Source organism: Macaca thibetana, chromosome 3, assembly GCF_024542745.1.
Source record: "Macaca thibetana thibetana isolate TM-01 chromosome 3, ASM2454274v1, whole genome shotgun sequence".
Classification (NCBI taxonomy): Eukaryota; Metazoa; Chordata; class Mammalia; order Primates; family Cercopithecidae; genus Macaca; species Macaca thibetana.
This window is the reverse complement of record NC_065580.1, coordinates 126833630-126852014: the sequence shown is the minus strand read 5'-3', so window position 1 is coordinate 126852014 and position 18385 is coordinate 126833630. Positions and strand designations below refer to the sequence as shown.

Here is an 18385-nt window from a genome sequence, read left to right as displayed (position 1 = left end):
CAGAGGGTAAAAGAAATTAGGAAAGCATTCAACATGTTTAAGAGGAAGACACTGGCCATGTTTGTGCAGCAGCAGTATGTCACGATATGACATACCTTGGAGAGAAGTTAACAGATGAGGAAGTTCATAAAAATGATTAGAGAAGTAAAATACTGATAGCAATACTCAAGTAAACCATGAAATTTCCATAACTCATGTCAGCAAAGTGGGAATATTGTACGGTGTGTGTTGACGTTCCTATACAACATTGTTTATTTGCCTTATGTTTGTTTGCAAGGAATGTATATACTAAAAGTTCTTATTGCTGTCAAAAGAATATGTGTAAGTCATCTGAATTTATTCTTCTGTTTTTCTATTTTTATCTTCCTGCCATCATCCTACAGCCTTACTTTAGAAATGTTTTATTTGTTTAGAAAATTTAACAAGTGCTCGTTGTGGCAGCTCATACCTCTAGGATGGGAGGCAGGGATGAAAGGGTTACTTGAGGCCAGGAGTTTGACACCAGCCAGGCCAACAAAGTGAGACCCCATGTCCACAAAATAATTTAAAAATTAGCCAAGTGTCGTCATGTATACCTATAGTCCCAGCTACTCAGGAGGCTCAGGCAGGAGGATCCTTAGCCCAGGAGTTCAAGACTGCAGTGAGCTGTGATAGCACCACTATACTCCACCCTGGGTGACAGGGTGAGACCTCATCTCCTAAAATAAAAAACAAAGAAAAAAAATAGTTCAAGTAGCAAGTTGTATGTGGCTTATTCTGAATATTTCTAAACTAGAAGTTCTCAATCTTTTGGGGTCTAGGATGCCTTTACATTTTTTAACTTTATTAAAAACCTCTAAGACTATTTGTGTATATAAATAATTATATTAAAACTAGAAAATAAGACAAAATTTTAAAAATATTATTCATCACATATTAACAAAGCCATTACATGTTGATATAAGTAATACAAGTTTCTGAAAATATTTAATTCAGTATATATTAATAATAAAACCATCACATGTTGATATAATGTTCGCTCTTTCACCCAGGCTGGAGTGAAGTGGCGTAATCTCAGCTCACTGCAACCTCCGCCTCCCGGGTTCAAGCGATTCTCCTACCTCAGCCTCCCAAGTAGCTGGGATCACAGGCGCCCACTACCATGCCCGGCTAATTATTGTATTTTGTTAGTAGAGACAGGGTTTAGCCATGTTGGCAAGGCTGGTCTTGAACTCCTGACCTCAGGTGATCCACCCGCCTGGGTCTCCTGAAGAGCTGGGATTACAGGCGTGAGCCACCACGCCCACCCTGATTAATATACGCTTAAAACACTGATTACTCAGGCAACAACACTGGGCAGGGGTCTCCTCATTCCCAGCGATGCAAACCCTACTGCATGGCTCAGGGTTTGCAAGGGTTGCAGAGCTCAAAAGCTCTGACTTGAGATTTCATTATTTTATTTGTATTGTGAGACAGGTTCTGCTCTGTCACCCAGACTAGAGTGGAGCTGTGCACTTACAGCTCACTGCAACCTCAACCTCCTGGGTTCAAGCCATCTTCCTGCCTCAGCTCCCCAGCAGCTGGTACTACAGTTGAGTGCCACCATGCCTGGCTATTTTTTAAATTTTTTTGTAGAGTGAGGGGTCTTGCTATGTTGCCCAAGCTGGCCTCAAACTCCTGACCTCAAGAGATCCGCCCACCTCAGCCTCCTGAGTAGCTGAAACTACAAGTACACATCACTATGCCTAGCTACATGTATTTAATTTTGAAAAATATTTTTGTAAAGAGCAGATCTTGCTGTGTTGCCCAGGCTGGTCTTGAACTCCTGCCCTTCAAAGATACTCCCATCTCTGCTTCCCAAACAGCTGGGACTACAGACATGAGCCACTGCAATGAACTTGAAGAGATTTCTTTAATCTAGCATCCCATACTTGCTAGGATTGGGAAAGGCAGTAGTGTTTTTTTTTAATTACTTAATAATTCAGTAAGAATCAAACTCAACCTTGACCTCTGCCTTCTCTCACATCCAGTCTGTCAGGAAATCCTGTTGACTGTCTTCAACACACACTAAAGATCCCCACCCAGCAACTCCCTGGCCTCCTCCCCTACTTCTCCCCTCTGACCATCTCTCAACACCACCATGACCCTGGTCAGGACCAAAATCATCTCCCACCTGGATGTTGCCATAACTTGGCCCCCATGCTTCTACTCAAATCTTCCCACAGCCTTTCTCAACTCAGCAGCCAGAGAATGCTTTTAAACCGGGAGACAGATCATGTCGCCTCTCTGCTTAGAACCCTCCTGCAGTTCCCATCTGAGTCAGAGTCAAAGCCAAAGCCCCAGAAATAACCTCCCAGGGCTTACATGATCTGTACTGATCCCCACACCCAGCAAATCCCTGGCCCCCTCCCCTAATTCTCTTCCTCTCTCCTTCTGCTCCACTGGCTTCCTTCCAGAGCCTCAGACACACCTCGGACACTTTATTCTGTTGTTTCTGCCGACGAGCCTCTTCCCTCAGCACCTTGGCCAGCTCCTTCCCCTCCTTCAAGTCTTTGCTCAATTTTCACTTAGAAGGCCACTCCTGACCATAATATTTAACATTGCCATCTGTCCCCATGCCCACCATGCTCATTTCTTCTTTACTTTCTACCTTCTTTTTTTCAAGATCTCACTGTCACCAAGGTTGGAGTGCACTGACACAATCACCGCTCACTGCAACCTCAAATTTCCAGGCTCAAGCAATCCTCCCACCTCAGCCTCCCGAGTAGCTGGGACTACAAGTTCATGCCATCATGACTGGTTAATTTTTTTAGTATTTTATTTTATTTTATTTTGAGACAGAGTTTCACTCTTCTTGTCCAGGCTGGAGTGCAATGGTGCAATCCCAGCTCACTGCCACCTCCACCTCCCAGATTCAAGTGATTCTCCTGCCTCAGCCTCCCAAGTAGCTGGGATTACAGGTGCATGCCACCATGCCCAGCTAATTTTTGTATTTTTAGTAGAGACAGGGTTTCACAATGTGGCCAGGCTGCTCTCGAACTCCTGACCTCAGGTGATCTGCCCACTTCGGTCTCCCATAGTGCTGGAATTACAGGGGTGAGCCACCATGCCTGGCCAATTTTTTCATTTTTTGTAGAGACAAGGTCTTACTATGTTGCCCAGGCTGGTCTTGAACTACTGGCCTCAAGTAATCCTCCTGCCTAAATTCCTAAAGTGCTGGGATTACTGGCATGAGCCATCATGCCTGGCTTCATGTTCATTTCTTCTTGCTGCTGCAACGTAGTTTGTTTTCTATATTCAGTGGCTTAAAACACCACAAATGTACCATCTTACAGTTCTGGGGGCCAGAAACACAAACTAGGTCTATTAAGGCTAAAGTCAAGGTGTCAGCAAGGCTGCATTCCTTCTGGAGACTCTGAAGTGTTCCCTTGGCTTTTTCACCTTCTAGAAGCCACTCCCATTCCTAGGATCATGGCCCCTGACTCCATCTTCAAAGCCAGAAGTGAAGCATCTTCAAATCTCCCTCTCTTACCTCTGCTTCCATCACCACATCTCCTGCTCCACTTCTGAATCTCCTACCCTCTTTCTTTTATAAAGACCCTGCGATTGCTGGGCATGGTGGCTACCACCCATAATCCCAACACTTTGGGAGGTCAAGGCAGGAGGGACACTTGAGGCCCGAAGTTTGAAACTAGCATGAACAACATAGTGAGACCCACCTCTAGAAAAAAATAAAAATAAATATTAGCCCGACATGGTGGTGTGTGCCTGTAGTCCCAACTACTTGATAGGCTGAGGTGAGGCAATCAATTTAGCCCAGGAGTTTGAGATCAGCCTGGGAGACATAAACTAAATCCCATCTCTACAAGGATGAGGTGGGAGGATCACTTGAGCCCAGGAATTTGTGATCAGCCTGGGCAACACAACAAGACCCCATCTGGCCAACATGGCCAACCTGGCCAACATGGTGAAACACTGACTACAAAAATGAGCTGGGCATGGGTGACATGCACGTGTAGTCCCAGCTACTTGGGAGGCTGAGGTGGGAGAATAGCTTGATCTCAAGAGGTCAAAGCTATAATAAGCTATGATACATCATCGCACTCCAGCCTGGATGACACAGGGAGATTCTGTCACAAAAAAAAAAAAATATATAGCACACTAGCCTGTGCAACAAAATAAGACCGTCTCTCTCAGAAAAAAAGAAAATAAACTGTTTCTCTGAGTTCTGTAAACTGTTCTAGCAAATTATTAAACCCAAGAAGAGAGTTATGGGAACCCCTGATTTGTAACAGGTTGGTCAAAAGTACAGGTGACAACCTAGGACTTGCCACTGGCATCTGAAGTGAGGAGTCTCGTGGGACTGAGCCCCTAACTTGTGGAGTCTGTGCTAAGTCCAGGTAGTTTCAGAATAAAATTGTGGGATACCCAGTTAATATCTAGAGCACTGGAGAATTTGGTGTAGAAACTCCATACGTACATTCAGTCAGAAGTGTGTGAGTACAGACAAACACGGGCTTTTCTGTCACCTGTCTACCTGCTTAACTGCATAGGAGAGGCAATATGCGGTGCTCATGAACAAAGCAAGCATTAAAGTCAGACCAGACCCAACATTTGACTCAGTCTTAATATCCAGGTGAGCTTGAGCAAATCACTCATTATTCCTACGTCTTCATCACTTCATTCATAAAATGGGGATAACTGTGGCACCTACCTGTGATTCTGTGAGAATCACTGAAATACTATGCTTGGTGTTATTGTGATCATTATACCTATTCCAAACTATCTGACAAGGACTGTGATGGATGATAACATCAAAAAATTAGAAACTGTAGTCACGTCTCTCAGGCAAAATTCCATACAAGCAGACTACTGTCTCTACAAAGCATTCCTGCCACACTTAATTCACCATTCCCTGAACAAAACGTGCCATCTTCATTGTCCAGGTCTGTACAGTGCTGGTTTCCCTGCCTGAGCAGCTCACTTCATCCCATCCCAGCCCATTCTTCATCCCTCCACCTCCCACCTTCCCTCCCCACTCTCATACAACTCTTCCTCATCTTTCAGGACTTGGCTTCAAGGGTCACCTTAATTGGAAGCTTCTCTCACTGTCCAAAAGAGCTTCCCACTGCACTTGATGCATGCACTATTTGATCATTTTTGAGTTACAGTCCAAGTCTTTTTGTACCTGAATAACATGTTGCCCAGTCAGTCTCTCTTCCTGGATTCAGAAGTCTTTCATGGTAGATCCAGCTGGAAGTGACAAAAAGACATTCTTTTGAAATAAAGGGATGACACACACAGACGTAAGTTCTTAAACGTCTTAAATGGTATGTGAAAATTAAACAAAATTCTAAGACTTGTGGGGAACATTTAGGAGGGAAAGTTACTGGGAATGTCATAAAGGGTTAATTTGTATTTTATTTTATTTTTTGAGACATTATTTTTATTTTATTTTTTATTTTCTGTCACCTAGGCTGGAGTGCAGTGGTGCAATTAGGGCTCGCTGCAGCCTCGACCACCTGGGCTCAAGTAATCTCACTTAATTTTTATTTGGTTTAAGGAATAAGTCTTCGTTGAGGGTGGTGGCTTACGCCTGTAATCTCAGCACTTTGGGAGGCTGAGAGGTATATTACTTGAGGCCAGGAATTTGAGATCAGCCTGAGCAATATATTAAGACCCTGCCTCTACCAAAAAACAGAGGGAATGTGTGGAAGACAATTTTTCCACAGACTGGGAGTGGAGGGAATAATTTCAGGATGATTCAAATGCATTACATATACTGTGCACTTTATTTCTATTATTACTACATTGTAATATATAATGAAATAATTCTACAACTCACTATAATGTAGACTCAGTGGGATCTCTGAGCTTGTTTTCCTGCAACAACACTATCCATCTAGGGTGATGGGAGATAGTGATAGAACATCAGGCATTAGATTCTCATAAGGAGTGCACAACCTAGATCCCTCGCATGCACAGTTCACAACAGGGTTTGTGCTTCTAAGAGAACCGAATGCTGCTGCTCATCTGACAGGACATGGAGCTCAGGTGGTCATACAAGTGATGGGAGGGGCTAGAAATACAGATGAAGTTTCCCCTCACTTGCCTGCTGCTCACCTCCGGTTCTATGGCCCTGTGGTTAGAGACCGCTGCTCAAGTGCATTTAAAAGGATCCATCCCATGCCATTCTTCAGAGTCATCTTTACTGCGGCAGTGGTCAACCATAGCACCCCTAAGCTCGCAGGGCATATGCTTCACCTGGCATTTCACCACAATCAACAGTAAGTGGTAGCTTGAGTCATTGTGAGTTCACTTCCTGGAAATCACCAGCATCCTATATCCCATTAGGAAGGAGTTCAGCACTGCTCCTTGGATAACCAAACCTATTCCCAAATCCTTTCTGTGTGGGTCTATCTCCTGGTACCCTTCCTAGCATAAATTCTGTATTTGTAGGAGTCCAATCAGGAGACACAAACAACTCAAAAGTTTAAACTAGAATGAGCAAGGTAGATCACACCTGTAATCTCAGCACTTTGGGAGGCCAAGGTGGGTGGATTGCCTTGAGCTCAGGAGTTTGAGACCAGTCTGGGAAACATGGCGAAATCCCATCTCTACAAAAAACACAAAAATTAGCTGTGTGGTGGCAGTTACCTGTAATCCCAGCAACGTGGGAGGCTGAGGCAGGAGAATTGCTTGAGCCTGGCAGGTAGAGGCTGTGGTGAGCAGAGGCTGTGCCACTGCACTCCAGCCTGGGTGACAGCGTGAGACCTGGTATCAAAAAGAAAAAAATACATATATGTCAATTTAATATAAAAAGTATTAATTTTGGCCAGGCGCAATGGCTCACACCTGTAATCCCAGCACTTTGGGAGGCCAAGGCAGGCGGATCACCTGAGGTCAGGAGTTCGAGACCAGCCTGACCAACGCGGAGAAACCCCATCTCTACCAAAAACACAAAATTAGCTGGGCATGGTGGCACATGGCTGTCATCCTAGTTACTCAGGAGGCTGAGGCAGGAGACTCACTTGAACCCAGCAGGCGGAGGTTGCGGTGAGTTGAGATAGCGCCATTGCACTCCAGCCTGGGCAACAAGAGTGAAACTCCATCTCAAAAGAAAAAAAGGTATTAATTTTAACAGAGGATCAGCATAATGAGGGACACACTAGCACAAAGTAAAGACATCTCTAGAGAATACAGAACTAGCAGAGGTCAGGCATTATGGCTCATGCCTGTAATCCCAGCAATTTCGGAAGCCTAGGCAGCAGGATCGCTTGAGGCCAGGAGTTGGAGACCAGTCAGAGCAACATAGTGAGACGCTGTGTCTACCAAAAAAAAAGAAACATATTAGCCAGGTGTGGCGGTGGTGCACACCTGTAGTTCCAGCTACTTGGGAGTCTGGGGTGGGAGGATCCCTTGAGCCTGGGAAGTCTACACTACAGTGAGCCAAGATCATGCCACTGAACTCCAGCCTAGGTGACAGAGTAAGACCCTGTCTTAGAAAAAGAAAAGAAAGTGTAAATCCCCCTATGGGAATCTCCTCTTCTCCTGCCCTCTCAGGAACCTCACTTGTCAGTTCTTCCTCCCACTTTCCTGTATCTTTAACCTATCCCCCACTTTTAGCTCCTTCCCACCATCATTTAAATTACTCAAACTTCTTCTATTTTAAAAACCTCTTCCTAAACTCAGTGAGAGGTCTCCTGCACACCCACCGAGCCATCTGCTCCCCCTAGTGCCTTCTCTATAGCAGCCTGAGCCATGTCTCTAATCCATGAATCTCATCATGTTTCTCCCCCATTTACATCACTTCTCCTTGCCTGGGGGATTAAGTCCAAACTCCTTAACAGCCCCTGCTCTGCCCTGCCTTGCAAGGCAGCCTCACTGCTTGCCCCTCTCCATTTCACCTCCTATGGAGTCCAACTGAGCCTCATCTGTCCCCTGAATGCACACTTTCTCCTCTGGGAGTCTCTGAAGTGGGTGATACCCTCTGCTTATAATACGCTTCCCCTTAAACCTCTACTCTCTTCCTGGCTAGCTTCGGCTCCTCTGTCACTTGTCCACTTTGGCATCACCTCCTCACGGAAGACTTCCTTGACTCCCCAGATTCTCAGGAGCATGGCAGGTGAGGTGCTCCTCCCATGAATGGATGGAGATTAGGGAGAGTGTGTTATTCATGCTTAATTCACCAGTGCTTAGCTCAGTACCTGGCACAAAACAATTACTGTGGTAGCCAAAGTAATAACCCCCACCCCCACCAATTGCTCATGTCCTATGTTACACAGCACAATTGCATAGGAAGAGGGAATTAAGAGTGCAGATAAAATTAATGTTGAAAATCAGCTGACCGTAAAACAAGATTATCCTGGAATATCTAGAAGAGCCCATGTAATTACAAGCATTCTTTAAAAGTGGAAGAGGGAGGCAGAAGGTTAAGAACCAGAGACAGTGGGCACAATGGTTCATGCCTGTAATACCAATACTTTGGGAGGCCAAGGCAGGAAAATCCCTTGAGTGCAGGAGTTCAAGGTCAGCCCTGGCAACACAGTTGAGGCCCCATCTCTACAAAAAAATCAAAACAAAATTCACTGAGTGTCATGGTGCTCACCTGTAGTCCCAGATACTGGGAAGGCTGATGTGGTAGGATTGCTTGACCCTGGGAGTTTGAGGCTACAGTGAGCCGTGATTGGACCACTGAACTCCATCCTGAGTGACAGGGCAAGGTCCTGTTTCTAAAGAAAAAAACGACATTGGAATCAGGGTCCCCTCCATCCTAAGGTGCCTACAAGGTATCTCTCTCTGCAAACGAGTAAACATCATCCTCCAACTCCTCACAGAGTGGAGCAGCAGGAAAACTCCCTCACCTCATTTCTGTGCCACTTGGGAGGTCTGGACAGCCCAATAACCAGCTCCTTGCTTATGATGCAATCAGGAAATGGCTCGAGTTGAGCTAAGGAGAATTTGGATCCTTCTTTTGGTTCTCAATAGGCAGGATAGGGTCCAGGCATGGTGGCTCATACCTGTAATCCTTGTACTGTGGGAGGCCAAGGTGAGAGGATTGCTTGAGGCCAGGAGCTCAAGACCAGCCTGGGCAACATAGCCAGACGTGGGTGGCATGCACCTGTGGTCCCTAGTACTTGGTAGGATGAGGTGGGAGGACTGATTACTTGACCTCAGGAGTTTCAGACAGAGCCAGACCATGTCTCAAAAAGTAAAAAAAAAAAAAAAAGAGAGAGACTATAGGCAGGCACCACCACATTTGGCTGATTTTTAAATATTCTGTAGAGACAAGGTCTTGCTAGGTTGCCCAGGCTGGTCTAAAACTCCTGGTATCAGGCTGGGCATGGTGGCTGATGCTTGTAATCCCAGCACTTTAGAAGGCTGAGGCAGGCAAATCACCTGAAGTCAGGAGTTTGAGACCAGCCTGGCCAACATGGTGACTCCGACTCTACTAAAAATACAAAAATTAGCCGGGCAGTAGTGGTGTGTACCTGTAGTCTCAGCTACTTGGGAGGCTGAGTCAGGAGAATCACTTGAACCTGGGAGGCGGAGGTTGCAGTGGGCCAAGATCGTACCACTGCACTCCACCCTAGGCAACAGAGTGAGACTCTGTCTGAAAAAAAAACAGAAAACAAACTCCTGGCATCAACACATCTTCCTGTCTTAGCCTCCAAATGCCCTGGGATTATGTTGTTTCCTATAATTGAAGACACTTGTTCTTATACTGCTTTAAGGTATAAAAGGAAAAAAAAAAAAAATAATGACAAATGTTGGTGAAGGCCAGGCATGGTGGCTCAGCCTGCAATTCCAGAACTTTGGGAGGCTGAGGTGGGCAGATCACTCAAGGCCAGGAGTATGAGACCAGCCTGGGTGACATGGTAAAATCCGATCACTCCAAAAATATATAAAAATTAGCCAGGCGTTGAGATGAGAGAATCACTTGTGCCTGGGAGGTCAAGGCTGCAGTGACTGTGATGGTGTCCTTGGGCTGCAGCCTGAAAGACAGAGCAGCCCCTATCTAGAAAAAAAAATAATGGCAGTGAAGATGTGGAAGATGTGGAGGAATTGGAACCCACATACATTACTGGTGGGAACATAAAATCGTGTAAACACTTTGTTTGGGTATTTCTTTTCCTGTCATTTTAATTAGATTTTTTTTTTTTTTTTTTAAATCAAGACAGGGTTTCACTATCTTGCCCAGGCTGGTCTTCAATTCATGGGCTCAATTCCTCCCATCGGAGCCTCCTGAGTAGCTGGGATTACAGGTGTGAGCCATCACACCCAACTGGTGTAGCCACTTAAGAAAACAGTCTGGCAGTTTCTCAAAAAGTACAGTCAGCATATAATGCAACAATTTCACTCCTAGGCATATATCCCAGAGAAATAAAAATATATATCCACACAAATATATATTGTACAACAATCTTCATAGCAGCATTACTCATAATGGCCAAAACATGGAAACAACCCAAATGTCCACTAACTGATGAACAGATAAACAAAATGCAGCGTGTCTCTACCATGGAATATTACTCAGCCATAGGAGGATGAAATATTGATACACACTATGACATAAAGGAACTTTGAAAACATTGTGCTAAGAGGGAAAAAAAGCCACAAAAGATCACATATTGTACAATTCTATTTGTCCAAATTAGGCAAATCTATAGCGACAAAAAAATGAATCAATGGTTGCCTAAGGCTGGGAGCCAAGGCAGCTTGGGGGAGTAGGAGGTAGTGGCTAAGGGGTATGGATTTCTCTATAGGGTAATAAAAGGTTCTAAAAGTGACTGTGGTGATCGATGCACAGCTCTGAATATTCTAAAACCTACTGAATTGCAGATTTCAATAAATAAAGTGAATGGCATGTGAATAATATTTTAACAAAGCTATTATTTAAAATAATAATAATAGGGGGCTGGGCACAGGTAGTCATGCCTGCCTGTAATCCCAGCACTTTGGGAGGCTGAGGCAGGAGGATCACTTGAGGTCAGGAGTTTTGAGCCCAGTCTGAGCAACCTGGCAAGATCCCATCTCTACAATAAAAAATGAAAAAATTGGCACACGTCTGTAGTCCCAGCTACTTGGGAGACTGAAGTGGGAGAACTGCTTGAGCCCAGGAGTTTGAGGCTACAGTGAACCATGACCACGTCACTGTACTGCAGCCTGAGCAACAGAGCAAGACTCTGTCTCTAAAAAGGAAAGAAAACAAATGCAAGTTTGTATCCCTTTGTGAGTGTAGCCAAGTTGGAGGAGAAATAGACAAGAACAAAAGAGCACTGAATAACGAGGGTGAGTGGCTGGTTAGGCTTGGTTGCTAGTTAAGTGGTTTCTAAAGAATTCATTAGTAAAGTTACAGCTCTGGGGACAGTCATGCAAAGAATGAATGCTAAATTCATTACAAATACCCATGATCTTTCTTTACATGCCTTCTAGCGAAAAGTTCCTAAGTACCTAAACAGCAAGTCTGCAACAATAGCAGCTGTTTGCTAAAGACTACGAAAAAGAAATGGAGGCCGGCCATGGTGGCTCACATCTGCAATCCCTGCACTTTGGGAGGCTGAGGCAGGCAGATCAACTGAGGTCAGGAGTCCGAAAGACGAGCCTGGCCAACATGGTGAAACCCCGTCTCTAATACAAATACAAAAATTAGCTGGGTGTGGTGGTGGGCACCCATAATCCCAGCTACTCGGGAGGCTGAGGCAGGAGAACTGCTTGAACCCAGAAGGCAAGGGTTACAGTGAGCTAAAATCGCACCATTGCACTCCAGCCTGGGCGACAAGAGCAAGGCTCTATCTTAAACAAAAAAAAAGAAAAAAAGAAATGGCATCTTCTTCAAGAATGACATAGTTTCTCATGATAAAGCTCTAATTTTGCATTTGTTCAAGTATTGATTAGAATTACCCAATATGACACCAATCTTGGATAAAGTGCAAACAACATAATTTCATTTTCTCAATAATCAAAACTGATGAGGTAGTCTAATATCAATTCTGATCTTATTAAACACGGATCAGATTTTTAAAAATAATGGAATGATGGAGCAAATAAGATGTTACAACCTGTTCCAAGGGGAATTCCAAAACCCACGCATATCTGAGACCATCAAGTATGATGAAATATATTTGATTACTATACTGAAAAATAAACTGATTATAAAGCCAACAACAATTGGGCAGGGGTCTCCTATCCACAGCCACACAAACCCGATCATGCAGCTATGTGGTTGCAAGGCCTACATAGCCTAGAAGGGTCTGGTCTGACTTGGGATTTCATTTCATTTGTATTTATATTTTGAGACAGGGTCCCACTGTGTCACCCAGGATGGAGTGCAGTGGTATAATCATAGCTCACTGCAGCCTTGACCAAGTGGGCTCAAGAGATGCTCCTGCTTCAGCTGCCCCAATACCTGGAAATACAGGCAAGTACCACCATGTCAGGCTTTTAAAAATTATTATTAATTTTTTTAGAGAGAGAAGTCTTAATATGTGGCCCAAGCTGGCCTCAAACTCCTAGCCTCAAGAGATCTGCCCACCTCAGCCTCCTGAGTAGGTATACACCACCATGCCCCGCTATATTTATTTTATTTTATTAAATTTCTTTCTTTTATTTTTGTAGAGAGGAGGCCTTGCTATGTTGCCCAGGCTGCTCTCAAACTCATGGCCTTAAAACATACTCCCATCTCTGCCTCTCAAACTGTTGGAACTATAGGTGTGAGCCACTGCCCCTGGCCTGACTTGGGATTTTTTTAATCTACATTCCTTTACTTGGTAGGATTGCAAAAGGCAGTAGGGTTTTTTTAAAATCAATAATTTAATTAGAATCAAACTCAACCTTGACCCCTGCCTTCTCTCACAGCTCACATCCAGTCTGTCAGGAAATCCTATTGACTGACTTCAACATGAATCCATGCTCTGACCATCTCTCACCACCACTGTGCACCAGGTCAGGACCACTATCATCTCTCACTGGGATGTTGCCACAGCTTGGCCCCCATGCTTCTACACAAATCTTCCCAGAGTCTTTCTCAACTTGGCAGCCAGGGCGTGCTTTAAATCAGGAGACAGATCATGTCGCCTCTCTGCTCAGAACCCCTCGGTGGTTCCCATTTTAGTCAGAGTAAAACCAAAGCCCCAGCAATAGCATCCCAGGGCTTACGCGATCTGTACCGATCCCAGCCCAGCAACTCCCTGGCCTCCTCGCCAACTTCGCTCCCTCTCTCTCTTTGCTCCACTGGCCTCCTTCCAGAGCCTCAGACACACCAGGGAGTTTCCTCCTAATGCCTTTATCCTGTTGACTCAGCCTACAGAGCTCTTCCCTCAGCACCTTGGCCAGCTCCATCATCTGCCTCAAACTTTTGCTCAATATTCACTTATGAGGCCAACACTGACCACTCTACTCAACATTGCCCTTTGTCCCCATTCCCATCATGCTCATTTCTTTCTTTCTTTTTGAAACAAAGTCTTGCTCTATTGCCCAGGCTGGAGTACAGTGGTGCAATCATAGCTCACAGCAACCTCAACCTCCTGGGCTTAAACAATCCTCCCGCCTCAGCCTCCCTAGGAACTGAGACTACAGCTGCATGCAACAACACCTATCTAATTTTTTTTTTTTTTTTTTTTTGAGACAGAGTCTCAGTCATCCAGGCTGAAGTGTAACAGCGCGATCTCGGCTCGCTGCAAAATCTGCCTTTCAGATTCAAGTGATTCTCTGCCTCAGCTTCCTGAGTAGCTGGGATTACAGGCACCACACCTGGCTAATTTTCATATTTTTAGTAGAGATGGGGTTTCACCATATTGGCCAGGCTGGTCTTGAACTTTTGACCTTGTGATCCAACCCCCTCGGCCTCCTAAAAGTGCTGGGATCACAAATGTGAGCCACCGCGCCCGGCCTTTTTAAAAAAACTTTTTTAGACATGAGGTCTCATTATGTTGCCCAGGCTGGTCTTAAGCTCCTGGGCTCAAGCGATCCTCCTACCTCAGCCTCCCAAAGTGCTGGGATTACAGGCATGAGCAACTGTAACATAAAGCCCCAGCTTCATGTTCATTTTTTCTTGCTGCTACAACAAACTACCCTATATTTAGTGGTTTGAAACACCACAAATCTACCACCTTACAGTTCTGGGGTCCAGAAGCCCAACTAGATATATTAAGGCTAAAGTCAGGTGTCAAAGGGGCTGCATTCCTTCTGGAGGCTCTAGAGAGAATGTGCTCCCTTGCCTTTTCCAGCTTCTAGAAGCCACCCCCATTCCTTGACTCATCTTGAAGATGGCCTCTGACTCCATATTCAAGGCCAGAAGTGCAGCATCTTCAAATCTCCCTCTCTGACCTCTTCTTCCATCACCACATCTCCTTCTCTAACTCTGACTCTCCTACCTCCTTCTTTCTCTTATAAAGATCCTTGTGATTGGTGGGCATGGGGGCTCCCATCTGTAATCCCAACACTTTGGGAGGCCAAAGAGAAAGGAATGCTTGAGGCCAAGAGTTTGAGACTAGTCTAGGGAACATAGGAAGATCCCCCTGCCTTTACAAAATTAAAATTAAAATCAGCTGGACATGGTGATGCACGCCTGTAGTTCCAGCTACTGGACAGGCTAAGGTGGAGGATCGCTTTAGCCTAGGAGGTCAAGGCTGCAGTGAGCTATGATCACATCACCATACTCCAGCCTCAGTGGCAGAGCAAGACTCTATCTCAAATATAAGAAAAGAAATATACATTTGGTCTCTGCCCCTGGTTCCTGGCATAGAGCTTCTAAAGCTGTTATAGAGTCTTTAGTGACCGAGGTAACAGGAGCATTTTCTGTTTTAATATTCAGTCTTAGTCCCAGGTTCCTGACACAAGGGCCTCTGAGGTCTTTCAGATCTGCAGCATGGTAAGAATGCATGTGGGATGCTGTTGAGCTGACAGAGTGGCTGCAAGCTCCCAGACTGCTTCAGGAGGAGGGCTGGCTGCCAGAGGAACCAACCACATTTATTTTTTTAAACGGAGTTTGGCTCTTGTAGTCCAGGCTGGAGTGCAATGGCACAATCTCAGCTCACTGCAACCTCCGCCTCCCAGGTTCAAGCAATTCTCCTACCTCGGCCTCCTGAGTAGGTGGAATTATAGGGATGTGCCACAATGCCCAGCTAATTTTTGTATTTTTAGTAGAGATGGGGTTTCACCATGTTGGTCAAGCTGGTTTCAAAAGCCTGACCTCAAGTGATCCACATGCCTCAGCCTCCCAAAGTGCTAGGATTACAGGCATGAGCCACTGCGCCCAGCCCCAACCACATTTCTTGAGGCTTGGAACTTTCAGCCTCACCTGCCGAACTCCAGGAGGCAAAAGGGACTGGAGATTGACTTAGCTACCAATGGTCAATCAATCATGCCTCCATAAAAACCCAAACAACAGGGTTTGGAGAACTTCTGTGTCGCTGAACACAAGGAGGTGCTGGGAGGGTAGCGTGCCCAACAGAGGGCATGGAAGCTCTGTGCCCCTCCCCACTTACCTTGCCCTGTGCATCTCTTTCACTGGCTGTTCCTGAGATGGAGCCTTTACATTGAGCCAGTAACAGAAAATAAGCTGGCCAGATGAGGTGGCTCATGCCTGTAATCCTAGCACTTTGGGAGGCAGAGGTGGGGGGAAATCACTTGAGTCTAGGAATTTGAGACCAGCTTGGGCAACATAACAAGACCCTATCTATACAAAAAATAAAAGAAATTAGCCAGATGTGGTGGTGGTAACCCTGTAATTCCAGCTACTTGAGAGGCTGAGGCAGGAGAATCACTTGAGCCCTGGAGGTTGAGGCTTCAATGAGCTACGATTGCACCACTGCACGCCAGCCTGGACAAGAGAACGAGGCCCTGTCTTTAAAAAAAAAAAAAGAAAGAAAGAAAGAAAAGGAAAAACTCATTTTTCTAAGTTCTGTGAGCTGTTCTAGCAAATAACTAAACTCAAGAAGAGAGTCATGGGAAACCCTGATATCTAACTGGTTGGTCGAAATACAGGTGACAACCTAGGACTTGCAACTGGCATCTGAAGTAAGGGTGGTCTCGTGGGACTGAGCCCCTAATCTGTGAGGTCTGCACTAACCCCAGGTAGTGTCAAAATGGAATTGTGGAATACACAGTTGGTATCCAGAGAGTTGGAGAATTGGTGTAGAAACTCCACACACATATTTGGTTAGAGTGTGAGAAGAGAGAAACATGAGTTCTTCTCTCACCTGTCTACCTGCTTAACTGCATAGGAGAGACAGTGCACGGTGCTCATGAACAAGGCAAGCATTAAAGTCAGACCAGACCTAACATTTGACTCAGTCTTAATATCCAGGCGAGCTTGGGCAAATCGCTCATTAACCCCAAGTCTTCATCATTTCGTGCATAAAATGGGGAAAACTGTGGCACCTACCTGTTTTTGTGAGAATTAATGAAATACTATGCTCGATGTTATTGTGATCATCATACTGTTTGACAAGTACAGTGAGGCATGATAACATCAAAAACTTAGAAACTGTAATGAGGTCTTGGGCAAAACTCCATATACTGTCTCTACAAAGCATTTCTGCCACACTTAATTCACCATTCCCTGAACAAAATGTGCCATCTTCATTGTCCAGGTCTGTACAGTGCTGGTTTCCTTGCCTGAGCAGCTCACTCCATCCCATCCCAGCCCATTCCTCATCCCTCCACCTCCTCCTTCCCTCCCCACTCTCATACAACTCTTCCTCATCTTTCAGAAACTGGCTTTAATGTCACCTTAACTGGAAGCTTCTCTCACCCTCCAGAAGAGCTTCCCATTGCACTTGATGCATGCACTATTATTTGATCATTTTTGAGTTATAGTCCAAGTCTTTTCGTACCTGAATAACATGTTGCCCAGTCAGTCTCTCTTCCTGGATTCAGAAGTCTTTCATGGTAGATCCAGCTGGAGTGACAAAAATATATTCCTTGAAAAAAAAAAACAAGAAAATAAAAAAGAGGGATGACACAGACAGACATCAGTACTTAAAAGTTTTAAATGGTATGTAAAAAACAAACAAAATGCAAGAGCTTCCAGCAGAAACGTAGGAGGGAAAGTGTTACTAGGAAATATAACAGAAGGTTACTTTTTATTTTATTTTATTTTTAGAAAAAGGGTCTTGCTCTATTGCCTAGACTGGGCTGCAGTGGTGCAATCACAGTTAACTGAAGCCTCAACCTCCAGGGCTCGAGCAATATTCCCATCTAATTTTTATTTTATTTTATTTAAGAAACACAGTCTTGCTCTTACCAAAGCTAAAGTGCAGTGGTGTGATCATAGCTTACTGCAGCCTCAACCTTCTAGGCTCAAGTGATCCTCCAGTCTTAGCCTCCCCAGTAGCTGGGACTATAGGTGTACAGTGCAATGTGTAGCTCAATATTTTTTTAATTTTTAGTAGAGACAAAGTGTCGCTATGTTGACCAGGCTGGTGGTGATCTCCCACACTCAGGCAAGACCTCGTCTCTACTAAAAATTAAAAAAAAATTGGCCAGGCATAGTGGCATGTGCCCATAAACCCAACTACTGAGGTGGAAGGATCACCTGAGACCAGGAGGTCAAGACTGCAGTGAGTTGAGACTGTGCCACTACACTCAAGCCTGGGAGACAGAGCGAGACTTCATCTCAAAAAAAGAAAAAAAAAAAGGACAATAAAGAAACAAAGCTAATAAGCTAACACAACGAAAGATAAAACATGTGACAAACAGGCCAGGTACGTGGCTCACACCTCTAATCCAGCACTTTGGGAGGCCGAGGCGGGTAGATCACGAGGTCAGGAGTTTGAGACCAGCCTGATCAATACGGTGAAACCCCATCTCTACTAAAAATACAAAAATTAGCCAGGCGTGGTGGTGTGTGCCTGTAATCTCAGCTACTCAGGAGGCTGAGGCAGAATTGCTTGAACTTTGGAGGCAGAGGTTGCAGTGAGCCAAGATCATACCACTGCACTATAGCCTGGGTGACAGAGCGAGACTGTGTCTCAAAAAAAAAAAAAAAAAGGTGACAAAGTAATATGAAGTCTTTTATTTATCACACAGAAAATAACTTGTTAAATTATAATACCTGTGCCAGTGAAGGTGCAGTGAAATGGCCATTTTCTTGTACTATCAGTGCTGTTTAAATTGTATACAAACCTTCCAGGATAAAGCTTGGAAATTTTTTTAAAATAATACAGACAGTGACTCATTATACTGCCTCCTCCAACTCCTGGCCTCAAGCAATCCTCCCACCTCAGCCTCCCAAAGTGCTGGAATTACAGGCTGACAGCCACCATGCCTGAAAGCTTGGCAATTTACATCAATGGTAATAAGAATGCGCATACCATCACTCACAGTAATCTCACTTCCGGAAATATCATCTTTGGATATAATTCAACCTAAACGAAAGGTGATATGCACAAACACAGTGAAA

General features: G+C 44.7%; 1 protein-coding gene and 1 long non-coding RNA gene across 2 annotated transcripts in view; one reads left to right on the top strand and one right to left on the bottom strand.

Moving 5' to 3' along the window:
• The window catches only part of MRPS17 (mitochondrial ribosomal protein S17), a 457376-nt gene that overhangs the window by 175523 nt on the left and 263468 nt on the right, over positions 1 to 18385 (top strand). The gene's annotated exons all lie outside the window — the stretch shown is intronic.
• On the bottom strand, positions 672 to 18349 carry LOC126950287 (uncharacterized). The gene is made up of 3 exons (XR_007724147.1): positions 18297 to 18349; positions 16818 to 16904; positions 672 to 698 (listed from the first exon to the last, which is right to left on the bottom strand). It is a non-coding gene; the product is annotated as an uncharacterized LOC126950287 (long non-coding RNA).